This window comes from Mercenaria mercenaria, chromosome 11 (genome assembly GCF_021730395.1).
Source record: "Mercenaria mercenaria strain notata chromosome 11, MADL_Memer_1, whole genome shotgun sequence".
Taxonomy (NCBI): Eukaryota; Metazoa; Mollusca; class Bivalvia; order Venerida; family Veneridae; genus Mercenaria; species Mercenaria mercenaria.
The window spans coordinates 16,724,048-16,747,412 of NC_069371.1; the positions used below are offsets into that span (position 1 = coordinate 16,724,048).

Here is a 23,365-nt window from a genome sequence, read left to right on the forward strand (position 1 = left end):
TCGACGACGTCAAAACAGCGGCCCGTTATCATAAAGCAGTGTTGTCGTCACTTTGACGCCTTTTCTTTTGTAGTTCATACAATGGAGAAAAATAGGGCGAATGTAAATATTGTTTAATATATGATAAAAATCATTACACATTTTGTTTTACAGCTCGTCAAATCAGATACTGGCATGGGGTACGATAGGCCAGTTGTGTCTTTCTGCTGTCCTATAATCTGAAAGAAAATGCTCTTCCTTGGTCGTACATATTGTTTCAAGATTGAAAACAACGTTTTTTCCGCAAGAAAAGTTTTATCATATTACTGTATTGAAAAGTCGCCAAGCTCTCCCAAAATAGTATAATTTTGAAAATGTCTACGATGATTAAAAAGAAATGTCAAAATTACCTGATGCATTTTGTGCGACAGGTGGAACAACTTCCTGTCTGCACGTAATACACGTACAATTTCAAAACTTGGCAGGTGTGTATAAGAAGGTGACTACAAACTCCTCACAAGCTTAGCTAGACTGCATAATGTATTTCAAGCTTAATGTTTGGGATACGTAGATTAAATATACACACTGCAGCACATGTTAATAATAATCCCTTTTTCCTAAGGTGTATGCTGTCTCTTTTAAAAAAACTCTTCTACTTGACTGGAATCAAAACAGCCCTGTTTTAATAAAGTACTTAAAAGTATTGGAAAACTGCAGTAAGTTGTAGATCAAAAAATGAATCGGGTAACTTGCTGGCTCTCAAATGGTTTTTGATGCAAGGCTTTTATGCCACTGATGTTAACAAAATTTCGATTTAGAGCAAGAAACCAGCTAGAATACATTAATCAAAAAGGATTGTAAAATGTATTCATCTTAACTATAAGTCAGTCAGCACTTTGAGATTTTGTCTTCTTTAACCATCGTCATCTTTACGTTTGTTTTCAGTTAAAGTGAAATTAAAAGCATTTTTGCCATAAACTTTCAAAAGACAATTAGGGCATGAATGAGTTCTTTGGTTCTCGTTTCAAATAAATAAAAATAATTGTAAAATAACGCAAAATTGTAATGCAGAATAATACCTAATATCATGGTAAGATGTTCGAAATATGAAAAAGTCCCACCAAAACATCTCTGTGCGAAGTAGCTTAATATTATAATAATTGAGAACATAGCATATGTGAAATAGTGTTGATGGTGGACAAAAAACTACTACTTTTGGGATGAATCTAGTGGTCGAGTCGTTCCATTTTAAAGTGATTTTGGCACAAGGATGTTTTTCGCGAAGGTTTTAATTTCGACAATTTTCGCGAATTTTGCTAGTAGCGAAATTTAACGCAAATACTATTCAATCTGCAGTATAAAATGTCGCAACATACACATAATTATGTAATTTGCATTTCTCTTTCACATCATCAGGATGATTGTGCATCATTATACGACAAATTATGTAAATGGCGTGTGAAACACTTCATGTAAGTGTCAAGTTCACTGTTATATATATATCGGCTGTCGGGATGAAAAGTTTCACTTTCAAAGAGGTATTCACGGCATGTTTTTTCAAGACATCTATCATGATTTATAGATAAGATGATATTTCCCGCAAGTTATGAATCTACCCTCATAACTTTGTTATAACTGATCGGAATCATAGTAAGATGGACTGTGATTTTTTTTCGGCACAGTCGTATTAAACTCGTTTCAAAGATTTACAGTGACCTATACCACGTGACTTAATTGGCAAAATAGATTGCTTGATAACGTATTATAGGTACTTTTAGTCATAAGAAAAATTATGCAACAGCCTTGCTAATTAGATTTAAATGTTCATTTTTCTACTGTGTGTCTTGTGCAATGCCGAGTGAAATGACAAAGATGTCGCGTATAAAGTTTGGACCAAGTCCGATTTCAGAGTAATGCGGGGAAACTGATTGTTAATATTTTTGAATAATCATACGTTATATACTAAATTAAAGATGATTTCATTTGCTCTGTATCTGTGATAGTTCTCATTTACCATCGGGTAACATGTACCGACAATTTTACGTCATTAGAAAACCACGCTGAAGGACAAAACAGAAAATATCTCTCTCGTGGTACAAGTTAATTAGCTATTAAAGGTTGAAAACTGCAAAAAGATCATTTTTAAGAAACATGTATGACACGGATTCGTATATTGGTGACATCAAGAACTAAGTTTGTGTCAACGAAGGAAAAGAGAGAAAACATAATTTAAACGATTGAAGAAATAGAAGTTAAAAATACCATGTGTAATTACTAAATTCATTTCAAAAATTTATTTTCTGACAAAACAAGACTGTATGTACATTTTCAAAAACGTGTTTTCTTTCTTGTTAGTTGTTAGTGCTTTTGCAAAACTTTTACAATATATTACATCAATAACTCTATAATTAAAATGATATTTCTAGTAAAAATGTGGCAATTACTCATGTGCGTGAAATTAGCCAGAGCAGCCAGAGTAGCCAGAGTAGCCAGAGTTCAGCCAGAGTTCAGCCAGAGTAGCCAGAGAAGTCAAAACTCTGGTTACTCTGGCTGGCCAGAGTAGCCAGAGTTCAGCCAGAGAAGTCAAAACTCTGGTTACTCTGGCTGGCCAGAGTAGCCAGAGTTCAGTCAGAGAAGTCATAACTCTGGTTACTCTGGCTGGCCAGAGTAGCCAGAGTTCAGTCAGAGAAGTCAAAACTCTGGTTACTCTGGCTGGCCAGAGAAGCCAGAGTTCAGCCAGAGAAGTCATAACTCTGGTTACTCTGGCTGGCCAGAGTAGCCAGAGTTCAGCCAGAGAAGTCATAACTCAGGGTTACTCTGGCTGGCAGAGTAGTCAGAGTTCAGTCAGAGTAGCCATAATTATGGTTACTCTGGCTAGCCAGAGTAGCCAGAGTTTCAGCAGGAGTAGCCAGAACTCTGGTTAGTTACTCTGGCTGGCCAGAGTAGCCAGAGTTAAGCAGAGGTTCATCCAGTATCCAGAACTCTGGTTACTCTAGGCTGGCCAGAGTAGCCATAATTCAACCAGAGTAGGCAGAGTTTCTAGATTTTTAACATGTTCTGGCTACTCTGTTCAGCCAAAGTAGCAACAGTAGCCCGAGTCACCAGGATATCATTTGCTCTGGTCACTCTGGCTGTTTCTAACAGAGTAGCCAGAGTTCAGCCAGAGAAGCTAGAGTTTCTAGGATTTTTAACATGTTTTCTGGCTATTCTGATCAGCCAGACTAGCCAGTGTAGCCAGAGTAACCAGGTACCATGTATTTTCAGTCTTAGCTAAGTTTAATTATGAAACTTAATATGTCATTTCTACTCTAATAGCATATTTAAAACTGAATTTCAGTTAATAACTATTTTCAAGTGGTTAATTAAAGTAGCTCTGGTTACTCTTGCTGGCCAGAGTAGCCAGAGTTTCTAGGGTTTTAACATGTTCTGGCTACTCTGGTCAGCAAGAGTAGCCAGAGTAATCAGGTCCCGTGTTCGCAAAACATTTTCAGTCTTAGCTGAATTCGATCTTGAAACGTAGTATGTTATTTCTTTCTAAATAGCATGTTTAAAACTGAATTTCAAGTAAATAACTATTTTCAGTTGGCTATTTATAGCAGCCAGAGATGCCAGAACACTGGTTACTCTGGCTGGCAAGAGTAGGCAGAGTTTAGCCAGAAGTCTGATTACTCTGGCTGGCCAGAGTAACCAGAGTTCAGCCAGAGTAACACGACTTTATTAGGATTTTAACATGTTCTGGCTACTCATACCAAAGCAGCGTAACATCAATGTTTGAAACTTAATGGCAGACACTAGAACATAGAAGAATACATGCATCCCGATTAATGTTATACAATAACCATTAATCAGATCATTCACTTTCAGTTTTAATATTGCATATGCCTGTTTTTATGATTTACCTACATATCTGCGATATGTCACATGTTTAATTGTTAAGCGCCCTTGAACGTATATTTTATATTAAATGGGCGCTCAACAAATTTGGATTAGTAATAATAATAATAATAATAATAATAATGATAATAATATCATATTACTAAGTTTTTTCTGCAATGGATGCAGTATGTGTTACAGTATTCTAATTGTGGGCGAACGTATGTTTTTAGGCAGTTTCTTTATATTATTGTTATAAAATTGTACATATTTTTGTATAAATCTGAGAGTGTTACTAGCTTTGAAGATGTATATTTTCAGTAAGTGTTTCAAAGTTAAGACATCACTAAGATATGGAGCATTTTCTGTTAGTTTTTAGGTCTTGATTAAGTTAATATATATGGTAAGATGATATTTTTTTTTTTTTTTTTTTTTTGAGATTCCTATTACTTCGCATTTATCAGGATTGAATTCCATAGACCAGTTACGTTCCCATGATTCTAATTTTGTCAAATCATCTTGAACTTTGTAAGAGTCTATTAACGAGTCTATGTTTGAGGTATATGATTAGTGTCATCAGCAAATAAGTGTATTCTGCCTTTAACAGAGTCAGGAAGGTCATTGATAAAATAAAGAAGAGACAAGGACCCAACACTGAACCTTGAGGAATCCCTGAAAGAAACTGGTAAAATGTGTGAGCCTTCAATTACTACAGATTGAGAACGGTTACTAAGGAAATTGAATCCAGGATAGAGAGATTCTATTGACACAAAGTTTCACGATTTTATAGAGAATCTTGTCGAAAGTTTTCTAGAAATCCATTACAATGAGACCTGTTTGTTTCCAGATTGGAAACTGTCAAAAGTTTCTGGTTTAAAGGATAATAGGTGAGCCTCACAGCTATGTTTTGAACGGAAGCTATATTGGAAAGGTGTGAGAAGATTGTTGACTATTTGGGTTCTCTCAGGGTTGGTTTTTTTGTGTTTTATGTATCAAGTGATTCATAAAACGGACTTCTGCCAGAGTAGCCAGAGTTTCTAGGGCTTTAACATGTTGCGAAATGACCCTTTTTTGTACCCTCAGGGTTTTTTAGTGTTTCATGTGTCAAGTGTTTCATCAAACGGACTTCAAAGAATAGTCTTATCATTTAGCAGTCCTATAACTGTTTAATCCGAACACAGTGAGTATCGTTTCATACACATACCACAAGTGATACCGAGTTAATACAACATGGAATGTTGATTGTCTGATGGCATAAGGTGACCACAATCAATTTTGAATGGCATTTTGCGTTTTGATTTCATGCCACAGGTACCTACCTTTTTCCAAGGGTTTAGATGAAATACGTTATTAAGCCGCTTTAAGTGTATGTGTTCACATGTCAACATTTCGTCAACTTCCACAACTTTAATATGCAAATTTCAGGAATTGGTTGTTGTCAAATGTATGAAAAATTTATTCTCCAATTTCTTATATTAGCGTTATGTCTTCAAGTTAATTTATTTGGTACAAATTCAAGGCAAACACTGAAGTTAAATAAATACAAACAAGAAGCCTTCAATTAATATTCTTTATTTTTACACTCAAGTTATATATGGAATTCACTGAAATTGTTTATGATATCAGTAAAACTACAGGACATTTGTGGTCCTGAATAGCTTACCTGGACTTTTGGGATAAGTTACAGTCATAGTAAAAAATCACAATTTGTAATTGTCACTTCTAAATTCTGGGTATTCTGGAAATTTTAAAACTTTATATTGATAAGATTAAAAGTAATACTTGATAATCACAGAGAGAGACTTATATTGCCCCGGGGGTGGTGAATTCAATCAAGTTTGAAAACACTCCATTTAAATTTTCTAATTTACATGCAAACTATTTCACTCTACCCTTGTGGCTCTGAAGATGTTTGCTATGTAAGTATATCATGTTTTTTTTCTATGTAAAACTTATGTAGGATCCATTTTTTTGACTCTGGGGTATTGGTTTGAACATGTAAAATATCTTTACTCTTGTCATTGCAATTCTTATGAGAAGATTTTAAAAGATTTTCTGAAAGACTTTACAAGCTCATTAGCACAAGCGGGGGCAATTTTGATATCATGGGACATGATTTGCTCAATTTTAAGAGAGGCATTCACTAGGCCATGCTACATACAAATATATTTAGTCTGGCCTAAGGAAAATAAGATATATTTTATAGGATTTAATATATTACTCTATATGAAACTTATAGCCCCAAGGCAGATCCAATATGACCCGAGTCCATGATTTGAACAATTTTGAAGAGATGTACTTGCCAATGCTTTTGCAAAATACCTAAACTCTGGGTCTTGCGATACTTGAGATAGATTTTTAAGGTTTCACAATACAAAATGGAATAAGTACCTAGTTCAGTCAAAGACCCTGACATCAATCTGATACACAAGACAAAAGTTGATCTTAAAACCTCACACAGTGACAAGAGCTAAAAAATTTAAGTTAAAGTTATTGAGGGTCACTCAATATATAATTGGTAACTATTAATATATCATTTAATCTGACTTAGTCTACCTATTAATTTTGTCAGTAATGTAAATTGACTTTTCACCATTTTCAACACTGTTAACGTACGCGTTTCCGTTTGGACAATCGTGACTTTTTATTTAATACTAAACCGCAATGCACGATGTACGATGACGAAAACGCGATGGCGCGATGACACGTTGATGAAACAACGGATGGTACGATTGTAAAACCTGCGATGGTACGTGCTGAAAACGCAATTACCTGCGATGTCGATGTAATATCGCGTTTAATAATCATCGTACCATCGCGTTTTCAACATCGTACCATCGCGTTTTCACCATCATACCATTGGGTTTTCACCATCGTGCCATCGCGTTATCATCATCGTACCATCGTGGTTCAACCCATCGTGCCATCATCATCGTACATTTGTGGTTTCACCATCGTACCATAGCCTTCCAGTTAGAAATGCGTAGTCCCGTACACATTTTTTTTTGTCAACAATAGAGAATGTATCTAAATGTATTTTGAGAGAGAAATTTACCATTTAGATGCTGTTGTTTTCCAAATGTTCATGCCTTTCAATAAAACTGTAAATCTTCAAGACCACATCCTTGTGTATTTTATGATGCATTGACACTAAACAAAAAGCTTGGTGTAATAGTCACATATATTATTCAAAACTCAGCTTGTTCTTGTTAGGATGTAGAAGGTATATAGTGCAATGTGAAAATGAGATTGTATCAAGCCTGTATTTCTTACTGACACATTATTGTACCACTGCGCAGACCTCCGGATGGTGACAATGCGATGGTACGATGATGAAACACGATGGTACGATGACGAAACACGACGGTTTGAAACGCGATATTACATCGACATTCACATCAGCGCCAGTGTTTCACCTCATACAACCGTTGTTTCATCATCGTACCATCGCGTTTCGTCAATTGTACCATGTGCATCACGATTAGTATTAGATAAAAAGTCACGACTGTTCAAACGGAACATCGTACTTATGGGGAAATATCTGTACTGTTGTATGACAACGCAATTTTCAGGCATGCTCAAAACTGGACATTGACACAAATTAAAAAAATTGTGCTCCATTAATCGTCGTGCCGTGCCGGGCTTAGCCTTTATTCGCCATGAATGTAATTGACCCCAACATGGCAGGCACCATATAATGTCCGTTTCCGCCAGGGCTCAAACTCGCGACGTTCGGATTAGATGACAGACGCTCTAGTCACTGAGCTATGGAGGCGGAATATTAAAACAAGGTTTCTCAAAAGGTTGCAACATCATACAAATGGTATTTGCAACAACAAAATCAATTAGTAAACTTGGTTTTAGCCATGGGCAAGCGAAATGTAGCTATCGTGTGGATGGTTGACATCGTGTGTTCATCAAAATAATATCTGTCAAGAGCCCTTCCACATATGAGGCATGAATCATTTGCTATTCATGTGAAATACCCATTGAATTTAAATAAGGGTAAGACATAAATCAATAACCTAAAACTTTCAAAATATTTATTTCGCAGACTTCAATTTTATTTTCAACATATATATCACACCCTATAAACGACTGTAGCCCCCCTCTTCCTCTTGCGAGTGATCAAAACAATAAACAGACACGCGAAAGGTAAGAATCGTCTTCAAATTCATTATTTTGCTTTACACTGTATGTGTATTAAAGTTTAGCGATAAGTCTAACATAAATATGTGTATATGGTGATATAATAGATGAAACTGACAGGTAATGTTTACAAAATGTTGACTGATCACACTCATTGCATGAAAATTCACTCGACCAAGTCACGAAACTGATGAATATCACGCCAAATTGATTTGTAATCCAATTATCCATGACGCTTTCTGTAATATGTATGCATACTCCATAAATATATTTAAATAAAATGTTTCGTATTTATTGCGTTTTTGAAAGAAATTGATTTTTATCTAGTCTGTGTAAAAACATTAACTGTATGCCGACTTGCCAATTTTGATATTTGATCTGAACGCCTATTTGCGAGTGATACTGTATTCCATCTTGCGAGTACAGTAGGCGATTTATGTCCTTTAAAGGCGTGAATGAAATTTTTTTAAAAATGCATCCAAAATTGTCTCTTTTGATCAGTCGTCATGTTTATGATGTCATTTAATGTCGACCCCCTCGTGCGATGCTTGTACTAATCCATTGGGGGTGGGGATGGAGTGTCTGTGACTCGCTATTCTACTTAATTAAATAATTAATTGAATGCTTCAGCGTCGTTTACATGCAAGTATTCAGTGTTGGTTTTACACACATATGTCACAAACTGACATACGGGCCTCAATGTATCTGTAGTGTAAATACAGGTATTGCATCATCTTTTTGTAAATTTTTGAGTTATTGAGGTAATTGCCAGATTTTACGCATAAAATACCTCTCATGTTTATCTGTATTTCATAAGTAAAATTTCCATGTAAATTTTATTAAATTCGATTCAGTAACAAGAAAGTTGGTATTTTAGTAATTTATGTTTTTATCCCCAAAACCAGTATAACGGGCCTTAAATTGTAAATTTCAATCCGCGCCAAAGTAGTCAGATTTCCCGGCTATATCGTGATTCCCGTGAAAATGCAAATAGTCAGAATACACGCATAAGCCGTGAGTCCCATGAAACTTAGTATTTGGCGGGACATTACCCTACAAATAGACTGGACTAGATATGCCTAGTGCACACCACTTTCGACATTAGACGAATTTACGTCAAATTGATATTATATTCATGCTAGCTTTTGTATTACGTTTATTTCGCATTGCATCGTATTAATTTGTGATTCTAAATAATAGCTGCAGTTTATCATTTCCTTATCTATAATTTTTCATCATAAACTTTTCATATCTTTTCCATATTTTAACTTTAGACTTGTTAGTAATTTTAGAAATAATGGAAGTAATAAGAGACGTATTCTAATCACGTGACGTATGAACTTAGTAGTATATATATTTTGTATAAGTAGCACGTATTATTTATGGGGGCCTACGGAGGTATGGTGTACCCAAAGGAGCAGTTTTATGCCCTTACTTATTTGTTTTGCTATGGTGCTTACCATATATTTTAGCTTCTTCCACCAGACGACTTTTACCTGAAGATGCTGTCACGACCCGGAAGTACAATACCCGAGGTTCATTTGTCTTCACTCGCCTGGATGTGATTTTCCCAGCGCAGAGCTTTTGTCCCATGGTTGTGCCGTAAACCGCAAAGACGATGATTTTTGTGGTCCGCTGAAGTCAGCTCAGGGATGCAATCACCTACCATCATAGGCAGCCAAAACGGAGTCAACGTATTCACGGTTTAAAGGGACTTTACTTGAAGATATGTTGAATTTTTGTGCTACTTAAAGTTAACAGAAACATCTGTGTCAACGAACAGTCAGTGTTAGAACTTTATACTTTATAAAAGAGTTACTGAGCTCAGATTTTTTTCTTTCTTTCTTATGATAAGATTTTATTTCACTTTTCATTTATTCATTGTAAATAATCATTTTCTGTAAATAAATTTGTAAATATTGTAATGGGTGTTGATTTGTTCTGATAGTTATTGTCCCCGGTACGTCCATCCTGTCACAACATATACTATCATAAAATACGAACTAGAAACTGAAAGTATAAACAGGGTCCCTACTATTTCATGCAAGAAATTAACCGTCGATTCCCTACGGAAATCACCGTTACCTGACGATTTTAAAATAAATATGAGATGAGACAGGAGGGGACTATAGGTTGACCCCCGTCTGTCTGTCCGTCTGCAACAAAATGATCTTCTGATTTTAAAAAAAAAAACTATTTCACCCGCAAGTATCCTGCGAATAAACGTATATTATTAAATAGAAAAGGATAACGAAAACATTACTGGAAAGTCGATTAAGTCCTTATTAGTAATTTAGAGTTTACTTCATGGTAAACCAGTCAACATGATTCAAAAGTAGTACAACTATTTTGTCACAAATGGCCTAACGGTTTAACTACCCGATTCCCCCTTCCTCAATAATAACATAAACATGTTATCGTTACAAATACCGTGCGCGAGTAGTACAGCCGTCATGATTACTACTTGTCAAGATTTACTGCTATGCTATTTCTCAGGTTAGAAATAATTTACATTTGATAGTGATAACACGTCAGGAATCTGTCCTTGCTGATTTAACCTGGTGACCTAGTTTTTGAGCCCAGATGACCCAATATCAAACTCGTCCAAGATTCTATTGATGGTAACATTATGACCAAGTTTCATGAAGATTGGACCAAACGTGTAACCTCTCAGTGTTAACAGTCATATTGTTGACGACTGACGAGGACAACGGACGACGGACACAGGGTGATCAAAACAGCTCACCTTGAGCACTTCTTTAATAAACCCTCATTTTTTCCCTCTAATGGCATTTCTGCTTGTAAAATGGGAACTTATTTCATTCGCAGAATGTATTTCCAGTAAAATAAGACAAGTTTTTCATGTTAAAGTTCGTGTGTTATGGCAAATATAAAGACAAAACTAAAATAATGCTGTTTACTGTGCGACGCTGTCAAGAAAGCGATCCACAAAGGATTAGTGGATTCAGTCTGGCGCCGTTTCACTCCAAATCACCCCATTCACTGTTAATATTTTCACACCTTATTAATTGTAGTTGCGATTATATACTGGTTTCAATGGTTTGAAATTCTAGAAAGTATAGAATTGTATGCGACACATCGTCTAATTATGGTCTCATGATGCTGAACATTTGTGCCAAGTTATTTCAAAATCCCTTAATGCATAAAGAAGTTACGACACTGACACGAAAAAGCAGTCCATGTTTCACCTTTAAGTGTTACTTTAAGAAGAAAAAGGAAAATAATAAGATGGACATTAAGTACATATTGCCGATGTTTGTACGTTATCTTTGAGAGAGGTAGGTGTAATAGCATTGAATTAAGGATAACATGGTGTAATAGGCCTCAATTTCACCAAAAGCGTACATACAACTTGATAATTTAAGCTTTAAAAATGTCAAACGATAGAAATAAGGTGAATATTGACAAGTTATATAGTGACAGAAGTTCTCAAAAATTTCCTTTAGATTACCTCCCCTGATAATTTTGGTTTTTCATGAGTTATCTCCCCTGAAAACTAGAAAAAAAAATGATTTTCTCCTTTTCCCTACGGAGAATTTTAGATTTCTTTTTGATATTTGTATCAGAAAAATATAATGCAGCTTTCTACCGCAAAATTTTCTCGAAACTCAAGTTCAAATTATCATAATCAAAGAAATATTTCCCATAGGCATCAATGTTAACTTCAATACCGATTATCTCCTCAAAAAATGATAAAATTAGAAAAATCTCTCGGTGAAAAGTTTTTAATTTTGAATGTCTTTAAAGTGACAAAATTTCATTTGAATATTACCATCCAGTTACAAGATATGAAATATTGCTATTACACCATGTTATCCTTAACTGCACAACCAAATATATGAGGACACATATATAAATAGACCGAGTAGACAAACCGCATGTTCACTGCTATATTCCACCCTCCTGCAAACTTTGTTTGCGGGTTATAATTATGAAGAAGTACTACAGGAGCATAGGAAACGCCGATATTTTGTAAAGAAGTCACTCACAAACAGGCATACAGTCTTTTTACGAAACTCGCAAGGACTTGTACAGTATTTAAGCAAGCATGCATACACTGAGGAAATAACACCGAATCTTCTTTCATTGACGGTTATAAACAAACTGGAGAATTTATCAATGATTTGATTTTATTTTACCAAACTAGTATTGTTTCTTTATCCACGAAACAGTGAAATTTACATGTAGGTCATTCTTCAAGCAAGAAAATAAGTACTTTTGACGCCGACAATGTACAATTCTGGGCAAAATCAGTGATGAATCGAGTTTTTTGCTATAATTCTACCTGTCATCAGACTAACACATTATATACAGAAACAAATCATGTTCAGCTTCCAAGAAAATGTACATATACATACCTTCAAAGCAAATCAGTCACTTTAAAATGTTATTTTTTAACTTTTAGCTTTCAGTTTATTGTTTTGATCACTCGCAAGAGGAAGAGGGGGCTACAGTCGTTTATAGGGTGTGTTTATATAATGAACTTGATAATTAAGACGATATGTTCTTCATTAAGACAGAACTATATTGTTTTAAAGTCACAATGCACATGAGAACAGTATTTTCAAAATATGAATAAATGTAAAATGATAACTTATTTTACTGACAGGACTCTAGAAACATTTTCTGAAAACCAAAATGAGGTAAAACTTAAAATATAAGTACATGTTTCATAGTAAAAATGCATACCTTTAAATAAAGCTTTTATATTGTGTTTTTCCAAATTTATTGTGCCTTATTGACTAAATATGACTATTATTCAACTTGTCCTCGATATCATCTTAATGTGACAACGTTTATAGCCGACTGAAGCCACAAGGTAGCTGCTAGAGTGATGAGGAACACGAATTTAATGTATTATTTGACTATGTGAACATATTTACTGTGAAGTCCAAATTGAATATGACATTGATATTTTTTACCAATATAGCATGCTAATACAGCTTTGTAACATTTTTGTTGAAGATTTACTAGGTATGCCAATGTTTCAAGAGGTTATACAAATATATCAAGAAAACAATATACCCAAGTGGCAGTTGCAAGCAAATAATAACAAAACATGGCAACGACATAATAACGACATATGGAAATCTTTCTAAAGTTATTTATCAAGCTATACATGCATATCACAATCAGCATTATATTAAAGCAACTGAATGTACTACAAATTTTATACAGGCTTTCTATTTGGATGACTCATTTATACATGTATTGTAAGTCAATTCCTAAAAGCAAATATTTAACCTTACAGTTGTTCAAGTATTGAGTGGTACAAAAACAATTTTATGAAAAATGAAAATTTACATATCCAGCCACATCCCATATGTTTAGAATTTCATCATAAAAAAATGAAATAAAGTAATGATACATTCATAGTTACCAGGGTCGTGAAAGCATCATGAGGCTGACCAGTGCACATTTAGTAACGTTAAGATATAATGCAAATACATTGTTTCAATTTAAGCGCTTGATTATTACAATTATATGTCAAGTATTTCAAAAATAAAATGACACACACTTTGAACTGACCAAAATTTACATTTAGGACATTTTAAGTAGTATTTTTTTTTTTGTTATTTATCAACTTCCTAGTATTTCTATAATGAGGTAATGTAGTTCAGTTTATATTTTCAGCTTGATCCAATATTTTACAAGCCCTTTTAAGCTTAATCCAATATTTTACAAAATATTTTGAACAAAGGAATCGTCAATTTAACTGCTTTGTGACGAATATAAGTTATTGCCCATCCTTTGCTCTGTTCAGCATACATGAAGCGAAAATTCTTAAAGTTACATCAAATGATAGAAGATGAACACTTTACAGTATATATATGCATACCATAGCCTGGCAATAAAATGAAAAATAGTGAAAATAGAGGTATCTTAAAAAGATTCTCATTCTTGGTTTCTTTTTTTTTTTTTTTTTTTTTTGTAAAATGGTTCATAATCTTTCAAGTTTAAATACAAAAATGTTTGTATGCAAGAAAAGAAAAACAACACCGTTTGTCTACGAATTTCTGGGGCAAACTTCCTACAACGTAAAATTTAAGTGAACCAAATGGCTCTAGTTTACATGTTTGTCTGTATTTTCTCTGGCTTTTCTGGCCAGCCAGAGTAACCTGGGCCCGTATTCATAAAGAATCTTAGATAGAAATATATCTTAGAAGTCATCATTTTCTAAGTTTTTCTCATTTTTGACTTAAAATGTGTCTTAGAAACATTTTTGCCTAAGAATTGTTCTAAGAACGAAATCTGGCTTAGAAATTATCTTAAGTAGGTGATTTTTCTCTTAAAATTTAAGACAGGTGGCCACTTATCTTAACTTTTAAGAATTATCTTAGAAAAGTAAAAATGAAATGGACGCCAATGACCGCAGTTAACAGTTTTTCATGAATTGCATCTTTACTGTATAGACTTTATTAAGCTTAATTTAACTTGTGACGGGCTTTCTGCGTCATAGGTAGCACCTAATTTCATATTAAATATAGACATAGAAATGAAACTAAGAAAAAATTATTCTTATACTTTTTTCGCTAAGATTTTTCTAAGTCGTTTTATGAACAAGAACTTAAGAATATCTCTTTACTAAGTCTAAACAATTAAGATAAGAAATATCTTAGAGGTGATTCTAAGATTCTTTATGAATACGGGCCCAGAACCCGTGCACATTTCAGTTATTCCTGGTTACTCTGGCCAGCCAGAGTAGCCGGACTATGTGAAAATTATGAAACAGACTGTCCTGGTCAGCAACAGTAACCAGAGTTCTGATTAATCTGGCTACTCTGGCAACAGGTTTTACTGTATTTTCTTTGGCTATTTCTGATTAGCAGGGTAGCTTGTACCAATGGCCATCTCGAAAATTCTGGCTGTTCTGGCTAGCCAGAGTAGCCAGACCAAATGAAATCATGGTCACTCTGACTACTCTGGCTGACCAGACTAGCTAGAACATATTAAAATCCTAGAACGTCTGGCTACTCTGGCTGCAATCTAAAAGATAAGACAATTCTTTGAAGTCCGTTTTATGAATCACTTGATATATATAAAACACTCAAAAATCAAACCTGAGAGAACCAAAAGGGTCATTTAGCAACAGGTATTACAGTATTTTCTCTGGCTATTCGGGCTAGCCTAGGTAGCTAGAAACAATGGACATTTCGGAAATTCTGGCTGTTCTGCCTAACCAAAGTAGCCAGAGCAATTGACATCCTGGTTACTCGGCTACTCTGGCCAGCCAGAGCAACCAGGTTTCTGGCTACTCTGGCTGAACTCTGGATATTCTGGCCAGCCAGAGTAACCAGGACTGGCTACTCTGGCTGAACTCTGGCTACTCTGGCTAAACTCTGGCTGTACTCTGGCCAGCCATAGTGACCAGTCCTGGCTACTCTAAATAGCCACTTGAAGATAGTTATTAACTTAAAATTCAGTTCTGAACATGCTATTTAGATAGAAGTGACATATGAGTCGTGCCATGAGAAAACCAACATAGTGGGTTTGAGACCATAATGGATCCAGACCAGCCTGTGCGTCAGGATCCATACTGTTCGCTAACAGTTTCTCAAAGTCCAATACGCTTTAAAAGCGAACAACATGGAAGCTGACAAAACTGCACGTATGCGCAGCCTGGTCTGGATCCATGCTGGTCCCAAAGCCGCTATGTTTGTTTTCTTATGGCACGGTTCAATTTTTTAATTTCATAATCAAATCCAGCTAAGACTGAAAAACTTTTGTGAACATGGGACCTGGTTACTCTGGCTACTCTGGCTGACCAGATTTGCAAAAACATGTTAAAATCTTACAAACTCTGGCTTCTCTGGCCAGCCAAAGTAACCAGAGCAAAAGGAATCCTGGTGACTAGGGCTACTCTGGATACTCTGGCTGACCACAGTAGTCAGAACATGTTAAAATCCTAGAAACTCTTCCTACTATGGCTGAACTTTGGCTGAACTCTGGCTACTCTGGCTGAACTCTGGCTACTCTGGCCAGCCTGAGTAACAAGAGTTCTGGCTACTCTGGCTACTCTAGATTAACCAGAGTTCTAGCTACTCTGGCTACTCTAAATAGCCACTTAAAAATAGTAATTAACTTGAAATTCAGTTTAAACATGCTATTTAGATAGAAATTACATATTAAGTTTCATAATCAAATTCAGCTAAGACGGAAAATGTTTTGTGAACCAGGTTACTCTGCCTGCTCTTTAAATCCTAGAAACTCTGGCTACTCTGGCCAGACTAACCAAAGCAAATAAAATCCAGGTGACTCGGGCTATTCTGGATACTATGGCTGACCAGAGTAGCCAGAACATTTTAACATCCTACAAACTCTGGCTTTTCTTGCTGAACTCTGGCTACTCTGGCCAGCCAGGGTAACTAGAGTTCTGGCTACTCTGGCTGAACTCTGGCTACTCTGGCCAGCCAGGGTAACTAGAATTCTGGCTACTCTGGCTGAACTCTGGCTACTCTGGCCAGCCAGAGTAAGTAGAGTTCTGGCTGCTCTGGCTGAACTCTGGCTACTCTGGCTGAACTCTGGCTACTCTGGCCAGCCAGAGTAACCAGAGTTTTGACTTCTCTGGCTGAACTCTGGCTACTCTGGCTAGCCAGAGTAACCAGAGTTTTGACTTCTCTGGCTACTCTGGCTAAACTCTGGCTGAACTCTGGCTACTCTGGCTGAACTCTAGCTGAACTCTGGCTACTCTGGCTGCTCTGGCTAATTTCACGCACATCAATTACTCTACTACGTTTCTCATCCGATATATGTTTCCTACTAAACGTAGACTAATTTCATCTCAAGAACAGGGAAGTGTTTTCACAAAGAACACAATATGGTTATATTTTTGTAAATAGCGAACGTATGAAATAATTATAACAGTTTAATCATTTCTGGTAAAATCGTCACAACGTTAATATTTTAGCTCAAAGTGACGTTGAATTAGAGTTCGGTTAAGGCCATCATAATGTAACTGTACTTAAACATCATTGTGAAGAACGTTGTATGTTATACAGAAAAAAATACTAACTTATGAGGATAGATTTCATTGGTTTTGTTATCATTGAAAATTTGAAATATGTTTAAATCGAAAAAGTATCAAGAATTTGCCAATGCTAACATAACAGTTTTAAAAAACAATCATTGTTACTTATGTTACGTGTACTTACACATAATTTTTTTAAAAAATGTTTATTTTTCAGTTGTTTATTCAACAGCATTAATATCATTCCATATATATATTAAATAAAATGGACAATGTTCTCACAGCTAGTGTAAAATTCTTTGCCTCATTTTGGAGAACTATTCTAAAACTGTCATAAAAGATGAAGAGAAAAGACTGGATCATGTACAGTCTTTTAAGAATCACACCGCACCTGGTATTACTGCTTGTACTAAAATTAAGATACAATAGTCTTTCTGTTTTGTACCAAAATGCTAAAAATACACGTGAAGTGACATTAAACCAAGCTGGCCTTAATCTATACCTTGGTTGTCACCAAACAGAAATATAAGTATTCAATAATCTATCCGGACCAGACGGCCTTCAGACTGGTTCGTTTCATGTGGTGTTAAGCCTGATGTTTGAATCTCAGGTTCCTTGACAGAAAGATTCGACGGCGAATAGATCGTAAATATGAAAATCCCGACATGAAAAATACAGCTGAAACGAAAGTAGGTATCGCGTGTTTGGTTGATTTAAAGAAATAAGGTTTTGTTGACATCTGCTGTTTCAGTCACGTGACCATGGCCATGATATCCCCTTTTCGCCAGTTTTCATCAGTAACTTGGTAGATAGATCTTCATAACGAGAGGTTTTTCGCCAAACGTGAAAATGGATACACTTATAAAAGAGTCCATACATCTGGTTAATTGCACATGTATATAGAAAACAGTATAAAACTCGCTTACTACATTTCTGTATGGATCCCTTTCATAATAATAGACTTTCAAGTTATGCTTTTCAAGGACAAACACTTTCCAAATTTGCTCTTATTTTCGAGTTACACTTTGCCAACCAGCTTTTTTCAAAAGGCATTTCTGGTCATCTTGTTGTTGAATAAACTTATAGAGGAACAACCATTTCAAAATCTTGATTATAATTTTCGATTAAGCATAATCTAAATGTAGTGGAAGTTTTCAAAGAAATCTGTAAAGTACATGTATTAATCTAAAGTACTGGTTTTATATAGCAACATATGTTATGTACTTTAATAAATGTGTTCTACTTGCGTTTGATGGCATAAAGACTTTTCTATTGATGTATCTTGCACCTGATTCTGATCTGTTATAAAAATGTTATAATGCTAATATCATAACTTTAAGAACACATATCGTATGTGTTGTCAAAGCATTTTAATCTTGAAAACTTTCTTAACAACTATACAACAAAGGTACTGTAGGCCTCAATGTCGATTGAAAACAGCATATGAATTTTCGTGAGATATTTCTTTGGAGAGCGTGCATAGTTGAAGAATTGTGTGAAGAAATGGTCTTCGAATACAGGGAGTCCAAAAACACAAAAACATCTTTGTTTGTAAATCGCTTTAGGAACCAAGGTTTTACCTATGAATGGAAGTAGGTGAATCATGAGTTTGTTATTGATTAATAACAACAACGGTAATTTTAATCGGCAAAGATGAGCACATTTAGACGTCATCACCTTAGATCTAATACTGATAAGTCTGTCGTTTTCTAATGCCAATGTTAATGTAGATCAGGCTCAAGAATAGATTGTTGGTGTGACAACTAATAGTAGTCCTAATTTAACAATAAATTTAACTTTACTAATAAGATGAGGCTACAACAATAAACTCCGTTTACAATCTACTGAACGTTAAAAGACAAATATTAGTTGACACTGAAACCAAACAGACCCTTTGACAGAAATAAGACAAGCATAGTCAAAATATGACAGATGTATTAACCATGAACAACAAGTGGAACGATCATCGACCACCGCAATTTATGACCCATACAATTATACCTCCCATAAAGGATTTCACTATGTATAACAGCATTCACTGTACTGAAGCCGAAATGTTTAAAAATGAAAATCGTCCTATGGGTAAGATGTGAAAAACAATGTTGTTACATTTCATGGTCCCTTGGCATCCTGAAGCCTATTTTGTCATATAGAATTCTAAAGGTAGGAGACGTTAATGGTGTTGTGAATTTCTTCTCTCATGAACATACTTAATAAAGCCAAGTCTGCTATCATTTGCTTCGTTTCGTTCTACGCTTCCGAAGGACGATCTTCTTAATGACAACAGCGCCATATAACTACATTGTAAAACTAAACTATTAAAAACTATTGTAAGGAACATTGGACAACGTTAGGGAATGAAAGGGCATTTGAATTTCCAAAATTGTTGAGGAATATGAAAAATTTAATGATAATAATATTGCTGGTGAACGGATTGATTATCACAAAAGAATGAATCTAAAGCCTTTTGTTTTGACGTTTGTATATTACATAATTCAAGTCAAGCTAAAACTTACCGTCCTTTTGATGATAATTTGAATGCAAGTCATCAGATATGACTTATTTTCAAAGTTGATCTAAATATATAACGTTATCGTTAAATTTTGCAACCAATTTACTAATTTGAATTTATTCTTTATCAGAAATGTGGTGCAATTGGAAGATCTCATATTTTAGCGTTTTGGTCGGACCTGCATGTGCTTAACCATCGTGTTTGTTTACCTCAAGAAATATATGTTAAATATATTTGAAAAGAGACAAGGTATGACTTTCAGTCGTTCGAAGTTTTTCATTCTATTTAAATACTAGTATAGTAATCCAGCTATGTACCGGTATATGCCTTACAATACCCCTTGCAGTTGCAGGCAAGTTAAAATTGATTAAGCCTTTTTACATTCTCATTGGGACATCAACATAATTCTATGAGGCTCAAATATTTATTGCATCGTAGAAAATATGCGACAAATTACTTAATGAATACATAATGAGTACACGCTTGCATCTGAAAATAAATGTCATTGTACTTATCAAAGTTTTGACATTTATACGAGTTTTATTACAGTATTTCAACTAACAAAAGTCACACATTCCATCGGGGTTAAATATCCCATTATATTCCTAACATTGTATCAAGTTTTGTCACACATAACAACTCAATCTATTACATGGATGATTGCAAGGTGTTCCAAGAACCAAACTTAATTACATGAGTGCATATGGTGCACAATGAATTCATACACGGTTGTAGGATATCGATTTAGGGAGGATACTTTTTTCGGGCATGACTATTCTTATTGCTTTTGCTATTCAACTGTAAGCCATTAAATCGCCGGTAATTTTGATAATAATTAAAACAACCGAAATTGTATACCACTATTTAAAGCAGCAAAATACAGTAATCCTTCAGATACTGATTTTGATGCTTGTTGTGGTCAGATTGTGAAATTTATCGATTTTTCAGTTAATTGGTGCCGTCGCGAGAATGTTGATTCTTATGTATAAATATCATAGAAGCGTACTATTTTTAATATAATTGCCGATTCTCGTACATTCTTTCTTAAACCCAAGCTACCTTTAAACGTCTCAAAAAGGTTATAATTTCTAGATACGTTGTAGTTTCAGCGGACGGGGTCAATAAAAGCACCACCATCTGACGCCTTCACTTATTTCGTTTTTTGTTTTAACTTGAACTGATGGCATATATCCAGTGCAACATTTAACAGAATGTATATTTAATAAAACTTTAAAGGTGCAAAATAAAGACAAATGAATAGACATAAATCTTAAAAAAAGATTACACATTTTGTAATATAGTTCTAATTATTATGATAGCCGTGCAATATTCCATTGAAATCAACACAAGAACAGAGAAACAAATGATTTTTCTGTATTTTCTTAGACAGACATGGGTGGTCATTTTGTCCTACTTTCATGTTTATCGTTTTTCCGTAATCGGTCGGAAATTCTTCGGGATCACGTGATTTTAAAATTGTTTCAAACGAATATCCGTTTAAAGACGCGCGACAAAATAACTGTATTTCCGTGATGGTAATTATACATGACTTGCACAAAAATATGAAATGTACAAAATTTATGTTTAAAATTGACAGTGACATATATTAGGCCAAGAGAATGTGTTTAATGTCTAAAATCTTATTAAATTAATATGTACATAAATCAGTGTATTTAGGTAAATTTCAATCACATTTTGTTTCGGCAGTGTAAGACAGTTATTCATTTATATTCTTAAAACTATACTGAAAAGAGATTAACTGAAAAAGTTTGCAGACGAAGTTGTAAAAACACTTTTATTCAGGAAGGGCCTGAATTGTCCTCCCGCAAACTTGTAGTATAGCTATTTATTACCTGTATTATAAGAATGATTTTCATGAAGATTTTGTGAGTTACAAAATTGTTGAATTCCATGTGCTAAGTTTGTAAAAATCACGTTATCGTTTGGGTATATAATATATTTTACATCTATTTATAAATTGTAGCCTCGTTTCGGAGGATTCTTCCGAAAAAAATCCGAAGATGCTCGACGGGCTCGTAAGCAGTCGGAAAACATACTTTCGGTTTGACATAGGCAACATTTTTTGTTTATTTGTTAGTTATTCTTGAACATATTCATGACTATTTGGTCAGATCCGATGCAGTGGGTCATATTTTCAGTAAATAGGAAGTCTCAGCTACAAACTCTGGTTTTCATATAATACTCGTTCGGGTTTTAGTAATGGACCTTTAAAGATCATTCAGTCATGTTGAGGACTTAATGAACGTATTCAGTTGATTACCAATAAACAACTTCAGCAAAGATACCATTAATTCATGAATTTCGAATTTTCAATCGATTCGGTTTTTACCTTTCAGAGACATAATATATCAAAACATGAAATTTTTGCAGGCGATGTTTACAAAGTTGGTAAGAGTCTGATCAGGGAATTTTTCCAGTTGCAAAAAAAAAAAAGCTTTATCAAAAGAAGGTAGGACCGGGCTAATTTGAGACGCATATCATATTTCTTGTTCAACCCTTTTACAACAGTTTTTTTTAAGATATTACGTTTTTCTCTTTGATTGTGTTTGACGCAACAGGTGCCCGTGATAGAGTTTGAGTCTGAGCTCCTATTATATCTTCATCTGACTTTTAATGATATTTCCATTTTCCTTCTATCTTATGAAAAGGTATTGTGTATATGCGTATACCGTTCTCTAGGTTTTATTTCATAATTATTTTACACGGCCTTCTTTTATTTTACATATCCTGCCATTTGATACCATTACGTTTGTTAAGAATATACCTGTGGAAGATAACCTTTTCTACGCCTTCCGATAACTTAGGAACATTTAAACTCTCTAGCAGTGTTTTACCACTGACCGTTCAATCACGTTGCCATGGTATATTCCTTTATTTGTTCGTTCCGTCCTCGTTGCCTCGTTGCTATATGTTTTACTTTCAAATTGTATAAGTATTTTATATATATTTCAGTTTCAACCATAAACTCATCCATATGATACAGATAGAAAGGACTGCGTTCTGCTAACGTTGGTTATCGTAATAGATATTAATTGATATTCCTTTTGGCCTTATGACATTTTGAATGGATACAAATTGGACTTAACTCACATGTATGGTGGCTGATGTCTGCCATTTCGTGTGTTCGTGTCAGCGAGGCGAAATGTCGATATAACGAAAACACGAAAGGTCGAAATAATGCATATCTGTTCGTGTCCGCGGGTCGAAATGTCGAAGACACGAAAACACGAAAGGTCGAAAACTGCTTACTTGTCGTGTGTTCGCCTTTTGACATTCGAGGCGAATACACGAAGTAACGAAACATGGAAGGCGAAATAACGAAATTTCAGAGGCGAACACACGAACTTTTGTTTATTATAATAATCACTTTTCGTGTCGGCGGGTATCAAAACTTCGTGTTGTCGCCCTTCTTTTGTCGTGTCTTCGTGTATTCGCCTCGAAAGCCAAGAGGCGAACACACGAGAAATAAGCAGTTTTCGACCTTTCGACATTTCGTTACTTCGACCCGCCGACACGAACACACGACAAATGTGCAATTTCGTCCTTTCGTGTATTCGCCGTCCGGTAGGCATGCGCATAACAATTACACATATGCTGCTGAAATGAATATGCTATCTAATTAATATGTTTTACCATTTATAAAATAATATTTGTCCTAAAACTAAAGATATAGATTTATATTCCATAAAAGATGTCTTTTTGTAGATATTTTATCATCATACATTAAGCTTCTGTCAGTCTTACGGGGCATATCATTACGCCGACCTGAACTTTGAATGCTACCTAGATAATGCGTTTTACCATTTATACAATTTTTTCTCAGTTTATTATAGAAATGTTTC

General features: G+C 34.9%; 1 protein-coding gene across 1 annotated transcript in view; it reads left to right on the plus strand.

Annotated features, from left to right (window-relative positions):
• LOC123531356 (sarcoplasmic calcium-binding protein-like) overlaps positions 1 to 23,365 on the plus strand; it is a 124,949-nt gene that overhangs the window by 93,432 nt on the left and 8,152 nt on the right. The window lies entirely within an intron of this gene.